Genomic DNA, 8,230 nt, shown 5'->3' with positions numbered 1-8,230 from the left:
CAGCACAGGGAGCCTGGGGCGCAGCTTACAGACCTGGGTCCCATCACACCCAAGCTCCTGACCTTTCTTTCCATTGTGTAAGCCAGTAACCACCCCTCCTTATTTATTGTGGTTTTACTTGGGTTTCCATCATTGAGGTTTGAAGCATCGATCAGTGAAGCTTGGGGAGTGCAACCTTGCGCTTGGATAGCTTCTTCAGCGACTAGATTGGCCCCTGCAGTCCTTCCTAAAAGGGCGGTTATTAGCAAATTGTTTATCCACACAGTGCACCCACAGAGGCCTTTGTCTTCCTGGCTCATGCTCATTTCTTTCACTGTAAAAACAAAAATTTACTTTTATTATTTTATGTGTATAAGTGCCCATGTGAGTGAGTGAGTGTGTGTGCACACGTGAGTGCAGATGCCTTCAGGGGCCAGAAGAAGGCACCAGGCCACCTGGAGCTAGAATTACAACAGCTGTGAGCTGCCCATATGGGTGCTGGGAATCAAACTCTGTAAGAGCAGCAAGTGCTCTTAACTGCCGAGCTACCTCTCCAGCCGCCCACCCCAGTGTGTGTGTGTGTGTGTGTGCGTGTGTGTGTGTGTGTGTAGATATGTATGTATGTGTGTGTATATATGTGTGTATGTATGTAGATATGTGTTATATGTATATATGTGTGTATGTATGTATGGGAATGTATGTATAAATGCACATTCAGTGTGTGCATATCAAAAGTTGTGTTTTCTTCAGCTGCTTTCCACCATAACTTTCATTTTTAATTTTATGTATACGAGTACCCTGCAACTGACTTCAGACACACCAGAAGAAGGCATCAGATCCCATTACAGATGGTTGTGAGCCACCATGTGATTGCTGGGAATTGAACTCAGGACCTCTGGAAGAGCAGCCAGTGCTCTTATCCACTGAGCCATGTCTCCAGCCCTGCCTGGCTTTTTCTCTGTGGGTACTGGCTATCAAGCTCATGTCCTCACACTTACAAGGCAAGTACTTTACTGACTAAGCCATCTCCCCCAAAGCCCTGGGAGAGTTGAGATACCTTCAGTGCCTTAGGTCTACCCTAGGTCATCAGTCAGTATTGACACTATGTTTTCTCTGAGTCATGAAACTTCATCTGGGAAGACTGATTCTGAACATCACCAGAGCAGCAGATAAACCTGGCACATGGGAGACTTCAAATCACCTCAGAGCTCACCACTTCTGAAGGATGAGTGGGTACCCTGAAGCATCCCACACCGCCCCACCAGCCCAGGGTGTGTTCCTCTCACCTCTCGGCAGCACGTCGCACCCACTGCTGTTCAGATGTACTTAGACTTGTAGCCTTTCTCAGGAAATAGAACCACTCCCAGCCTTAGCCTTCTTTCAGAGAAGTACAAACCCTCGTAATTCAAGGCAAAGGTCCACCCATCAGGCTTGCTGCACTGTTCCTTGGTACCCTCTAAAGACTAATTTTTCCACTGATTAGTTTGTTTGATTGTTTGTTTGTTTGTTTGTTTTTGAGACAGTGTCTCATCCTGTAGCCCTAACTATTCTGGAATTTGCTGTGTAGACCAGGCTGGTCTCAAACTCACAAAGATCTGTCTGCTCCTGCTTCCTATGTCCTGGAATTAAAAGTGTTACCAAGCCCAGCCTTTTTCCATTGTTTTTGGTTGGTTGGTTGGTTGGTTGGTTAGTTGGTTGTTGTTAAGCTGGTTGGTTGGTTGGTTGGTTGGTTGTTAAGTTGGTTGGTTGATTGGTTGGTTGATTGGTTGGTTGGTTAGTTGGTTGATTTGTTGGTTGATGATTGGTTGGTTGTTAAGTTGGTTGGTTGATTGGTTGGTTGGTTAGTTGGTTGATTTGTTGGTTGATGATTGGTTGGTTGTTAAGTTGGTTGGTTGATTGGTTGGTTGGTTGGTTTGTTGGTTGATGATTGGTTGGTTGTTAAGTTGGTTGTTTGGTTGGTTGGTTGGTTGGAAGGAAGGAAGGAAAGAAAAAGGGACAGACTGAAATGGCTATTTCCTCTAACCATAAGACCAGAAAAGGGACACAGTAGCCAGACAGAAAGCTTTTAGAGCCATGAGAAGTGTTTTCTACTACTGTCAGCCAAGGAGGAGCCATCGAAGACCTAGTGGGAGCCACAGCCCCACATTCACACAATAGTAAATAAAAAAAGCTTCTGGCCCCAGGGATCGCTAAGTCCAAGAGGGAACCTGGACTTCTGCCCTCACCCACAGTAGCTACAAGCAGCAGCCCTCCCTTCTGGGCCACTGTCAACAGATTACAGCTGAAATAGAAGGTCCAGGTAAGATCAGAGGCTCACACCAAAGATCCCCATGTCCAAGTTCTAACAGAAGGTCGCCCATCTCGCCAAGAGCCAACAAGGTCTGAATGTCAGAGGACAGCTCTGAGCTGTTTGGATGATCTGACAAGCAGTTAAAACTATTTTGTTGGGCTGGAGAGATGGCTCAGTGGTTAAGAGCACTGACTGCTCTTCCAGAGGTCCTGAGTTCAATTCCCAGCAATCACATTGTGGTTCACAACCATGTGTTCTTGTCTGAAGACAATGACAGTTTACCCACATACATGAAGTAAATAAATCTTTAAAAAAAAAAAAAACTGTTTTGTTTTGCTGGGCGGTGGTGGCGCACGCCTTTAGTCCCAGCACTTGGGAGGCAGAGGCAGGTGGACTTCTGAGTTCGAGGCCAGCCTGGTCTACCAAGTGAGTTCCAGGACAGCCAAGGCTATACAGAGAAACCCTGTCTCAAAAAACAAAACAAAACAAAAAAAACTGTTTTGTTTTTAAGATTTATTTTATAGGTCAGGCACAGTGGCATACACACTTAATCCCAGCACATGGGAGGCAGAGGCGGGTAAATCTCTGAGTTCAAGTCCAGCCTAGTCCACATACCAACTTTCAGGGCAGCCAGAGCTACATAATGAGGCCTGTCTGAAAACAATGACAAAAAGACAAGATTTATTTTGTTCTTTATCTCTGTGTGGGTGTGCATTCTCTGTGTCTCTATCTAGTTCCCTGTCTCCTCTCTCTGTCTTTCAATTCCCCTGTCTCTGTCTCCTGTGCTCTCCCTCCTTCCTTCCCTCTCTGAGCAGGGGAGAAACATTGTCTTTTTATGTAGGTCAAGCTGTCCTGAACCTCTCTGCCCTGGCTAGTTCTGTGTCAACTTGAGACAAGCTAGAGTCATCTGAGAGGAGAGAGCCTCAACTGAGACAATGGATATAAGACTAGGCTGTAGGCAAGTCTGTAAGCATCTTCTTAATTAGTGATTGATGGGGGAGGGTCCAGCTATTTTTGGTGGGGCCATCCCTGGGTTGGTGGTCCTGGGCTCTATAAGAAAGCAGTGAGCAAGCCATGGGGAACAAGCCAGTAAGAAGCACCCCTCTGTGGCCTCTGCATCAGCTCCTGACTCCAGGCTCCTGCCCTGCTTGAGTTCCAGCCCTCACTGCTTTTGATTATGAACTGCTCTATGGAACTATGAATGAAATAAACCCTTTCCTCCCCCAGTTTCTTTTGGTCATGATGTTTCGTCACAGTGGTAGTAACCCTACTAAGTCACTCTCCGTCCCTGGCCCTCTTGCCTCTGCCTCTCAAGTGCTGGGTTGATTGAAGACACACGAGACACACTCATGCCCAGTGTTGCTGCTGGCCATCTTAGAGATTTATTTTTAAGCTGTTGCTGTTTCTTAAGCTCTCCCTGTGGTAAAATTCTTAGCAAGCAGTTCTCCATGAAGGAAGCAGACAGAAGCCTGGGAGCTAGAAAAATAGGAACCCCACATCTCCTGTCTCTGCAAGTACAGAACTAGCCAGACAGACTGACCTATTTCTGTGAGGGGAACTGGGAAGTATCCATTGCCAAAACTCAGCAGTGCTGCAACCCTCAGTTGAAGATAAGCAGCTGAGGCTCCCCTCACACAACCAGGGGAGCCTGAGCTTTGTACACGGGATGACTTCAGACTCTCCAGGCTGCTGGGAAAGCAGGAATCCAGCTTTCCCCAGGACCTTGCTTCTCCCTAAGGCAGCCATATGGGAAAACTCCTCATAGGACCTCCTCATCCTGCACCTACAAGTTATAATGACCTCTCCCTCCTGGTGAGAAGGAACCTTGAGTTTTCTCTGGGCTGAGCCAAAAGCGAACCATGGAATGGCTGAAGACACCTGTGTGACCCAAGAGTCTCCTGAAGGTGGTTATCTTTACTGTCTCTATTGGCTTACCCTACTGACAACCCAGGGTCTAACCCCAGCCCTGCCACTCACAAGCCCTGCAGATAGACAAGAGTCCTTTGGCCTCTCTGGGCCTCTGTTTATTTATGGAGGAAATCAAGTCCTGTTTGAACATTTAGGTATATGCCTATAACCTCAGCAATTGGGAAACACAGGCAGGAGAAGAATGTGAGTTCCAGGCCAGCCTGGGCTACATAGTAAAATCCTGACTCAAAGAGAAAAGTAAAAAATGAAATTTTTCTTCTGCAAAAAGCATTCATTCCTCATTCCCATGCCTCTTATCTGTGGACTGCTGATCTCAGGCAGGCTTTCTGGGTCTCTGCTTCAAGGCTGGGACCCAGTGGCCGGATGTGGTACCTCATTGCAGTTGGACTGTGCTCACACAAGTGTGTTCTTCACTGGAAATAAGCTGAGAAGAAGCAACGACGCAGATATAACTCTTCTTTCAAACAAAACCAAAGGAAGGAAGAAAAGAAAGAAAGGAGGAAGAGAATGAATCAAATATAGCATTGTACACCTATGTGGGCTACATAATAGATTCCAGGCCAACATAGGCCAGACAGTAAGACCCTAAATAAAAAAAGAAGAGATGAGGAGAAAGGAGAAAGGAAGAAAGAGAGGGAGAAGGAAGGAAGGAAGGAAGGAAGGAAAGAAGGAAAGAAGGAAAGAAGGAAAGAAGGAAATAGGAAATATGGTGAGTTGGGTCAATGTTCCCCACAAACAAACCCATGAATCAAACATTCACAAAACCCTTGCCAAACATCCCCAGTTCTTCAATCCATTAAAAACTGCTCTTGGGTCCACCCGCGGCTTAGCAGGCTCAGGACCCTACCTCCAAGCCCGTCAACCTGAGTTCAGTCCTTGGAACCCACATGATGGAAAGGAGAACTTCCTCCTAAAAGGCAAAAGATGTGTTCAGCATCCCTCCATGTGACAGACACCTTCATCAAGAAACTGTGCCACAGGCTGAAGAGATGGTTCAGTGGTTAGGAGCACCCCCTGCTCCTACAAAAGACCTGAGTCCAATTCCCAGCATGCACACGACAGCTTGAAACTGTCTGTAAGTTCAGTTGCAGGGCAGCCACTTCCCGTCTGACCTCCATGGGCACCAGACATACATATACTGTAATACACATATGCAGGTAAAAGCATTGCATACATAAAATTATAAAACAATTTTAAAAATAAAGAAACTGTAGCTGGGCAGTGGTAGCGTACACCTTTAATCCCAGCATTTGAGAGGCAGAGACAGATGGATTCCTGAGTTCGAGGACAGCCTGGTCTGCAGAGTGAGTTCCAGGACAGCCAGGGCTACACAGAGAAACCCTGTCTCAAAAAAAAAAAAAAAAAAAGAAAAAGAAAAGAAAAAAGAAAGAAAGAAAGAAAGAAATTGTACCACTCTCTCTGACTTCCCCCACTACCCCGCCCCCCCCAGAAAGGTTTTGTACCTTTTAGTCCCTTTCTTGGCTAGAAGTAATATGACCAGAACTAGCATCCAGACCCAGGGTGATCCAGTCTGTAGTCTGAGACAAGATGACTCCTATCATTGTTTGGATCTTGCAAAGGCACCACAGCTGACAGCGATGGACAGAGAATCCTGTTAATTAAGGAGGAGTCTGGGTTCTGTGTCCCACAGAAACTGAACAATTACTTGAAAGGTTCTGGAAAGGTTAGAGAGTGTCCTCAGTTCCTGACTTTCCCATATTTGGGGCCAACATGAAGCATGGACTGTCCTTGCATGCTTGACTTATGTCCTTGTCCAGACTACAACCAATACAAGTTAAACTAACATACACAAAAAAAATGACCCAATGAAACAAATACAAACCAAATGTGTAATGCTGGGATTCTAGACATGAGCCTCCATCCAGGGTGTCTATGGTGTTGGGGCTTGAATTCATGGCTTCCTGAATGCTAGGCAAGCACCCTAGCAACGAAGCCACTCCCCCCTCTATTTCCTGTCATTCTTTCTGTAGGTACCTGCTCTTGTTTTACAAACATAATAAAATCTCCCCACCCCAACCTCTACAACATGTTTGTGACCCTTCTCTGGGCTGGGTTCTGGATGCTGCCGGTTGAACATTCATGGATATCTCAATGTCAAGTCTACTCAAACTGAACCCCTTACTTTTGCCTGCGAGCCTGTGGATTCTATAGTCTGACCACATCGGCTTTCTTTCTAAGTGGGGCAGGAGGCCACTGAAGGGCTTTGAGTAAGAAGGAATGTGAAGAACGTGCTTGTGAAAGGATTACCCTCGCTATGTTGAGAGTAGCCGGCAGGGAGCCATTAGGAGAAGCAGAGTCCTGGAGAAGAAAATGGCAGTCATCCTGGTTGCTAAGGGTTTCCTCAGAGGTGCCCAAAGCAGGAGAGCATCCTTGAACACACACCCTGCAGCATCAGCCTCTCGAAGAGCTGGTATTACAGATGTGCAGCACCACACATGGCCTGGCTGGTCTGTTAGGAGCATTTTGTTTGCAGATGTGAGTAGAGGAGATGAACTAGGTATGACTCAGGATACATGTCCTTAAGGAGGTGGGGGATGGACCTAAGGCAAAGCAGACAGAGCAGGCCATAGCTAAGCTGAAAGGAGAGCTGATTGCTCTGTGGTGATGGGCCTGGGTACGAGACAGGAGTGGGAGCTCCTGAAATACTTGCAGGTCTTATGGAGGTACCGATGGCAATGGTGGCCTGCGGTGGGGGAGAGAGGGGGGTTCACTGGAGACATGAAAACAGGGGTGAAATGCCAACCAGATGCGTGAATGAACTGCAGCCGGAACAAAGGCAGCTAACTGCTGACCAGCCATCTGGACCCACAGAGGTCTCAGAGGCCGCAGATTAGGAGGTCAGCACTTTCAGATTCTCAGTTCCCTGAATGCACTTCTGCCTACCTTGGTCCTTCTCAGTTTTGCTGTTGATTTGGCAGAAATATCTGGGGGATCCACAGTGGATGGGCTGAGCTCATTCCGAGGCACAGTATCCAACTGGAGTGCCCCATTCCATGACCAAGGGGGAAAGAAAAGACATATGGGGAGATGCCTACCTCTGGGAGCTTTGTAGTCAAGTTTCAGGACACTCAAAATGAGGAAGCAATCTCAAAAGGCTTCTAGCAGAGTATATTAAATTTCCACGGTGACAAAGTTGTTTCAAGCAAAGAAAAGAAGAACCAAACACTACCAGCAACCTTTGGGTGAGAAAAGAGAAAGCAAACATTCAAAGCTCCAGACTATGGAGCCACCTCAGTCACCAGAGCAGCATTGGGGGTATTTAATAAACATCTTTGTGAATAATCACACCCTCCCAAGTGTGGTAGTCAGCTTTAATTGTCAACTTAGAGACTCAGTGAGGGGTTGTCTACAGTAGGTTGGCCTCTGGGCATGACTTTGGGGAACTGTCTTAATTAAGTTAATTGATGTGGCAAGACCCAGCCCATGGTGGGCGGTACCATCCCCTACGAAGGGGATGCTCAACTATGGAAGAATGAAGAAACAAAGCTGAGCCCAAGCAAACAAGTGACAGAGCAGCTCGCACACATCCACTTCTCTCTGCAACAAATGAAAAGAAATGAAAAAAGACATGGAGATTACTCAGACCCTCCAGCCCAGAAGGATGATCAAGGGAAAGACAGAAACAGAGGTTGATTTTTTAAAATTCTTTGACAGTTTCATACACATGTACCATGAATTTCAGTTGTTTCCCCCTCCCCAATATCCCTGTCTCATCCTGTTTCCTCTCCCATAGAAACCATCCTCCCCACAACAAGCCTCCCCTTACTTCCCTGTCATGTTTATGTGTGACCTACTGAGTTTAACTAAGGTTGTTTGAACAAACACAGGTGAGAGGGTTTTTGTTTTGTTTTGTGTTTTGTTTTGTGGGGTTTTTTTTGTTTTTGTTTGTTTGTTTGTTTTATCAGCGCGTGAGCAGTTGATCTGTGGCACATCACAAAAGACAGTGATATCCCCTCGCACTTACATTTCCAAAGATCTAGTTTTATTTATACCATGTGCACATGCATGCAG

This window comes from Arvicanthis niloticus, chromosome 21, assembly GCF_011762505.2.
Source record: "Arvicanthis niloticus isolate mArvNil1 chromosome 21, mArvNil1.pat.X, whole genome shotgun sequence".
In the NCBI taxonomy this organism is placed as follows: Eukaryota; Metazoa; Chordata; class Mammalia; order Rodentia; family Muridae; genus Arvicanthis; species Arvicanthis niloticus.
Note: the sequence above shows the minus strand (reverse complement) of the source record.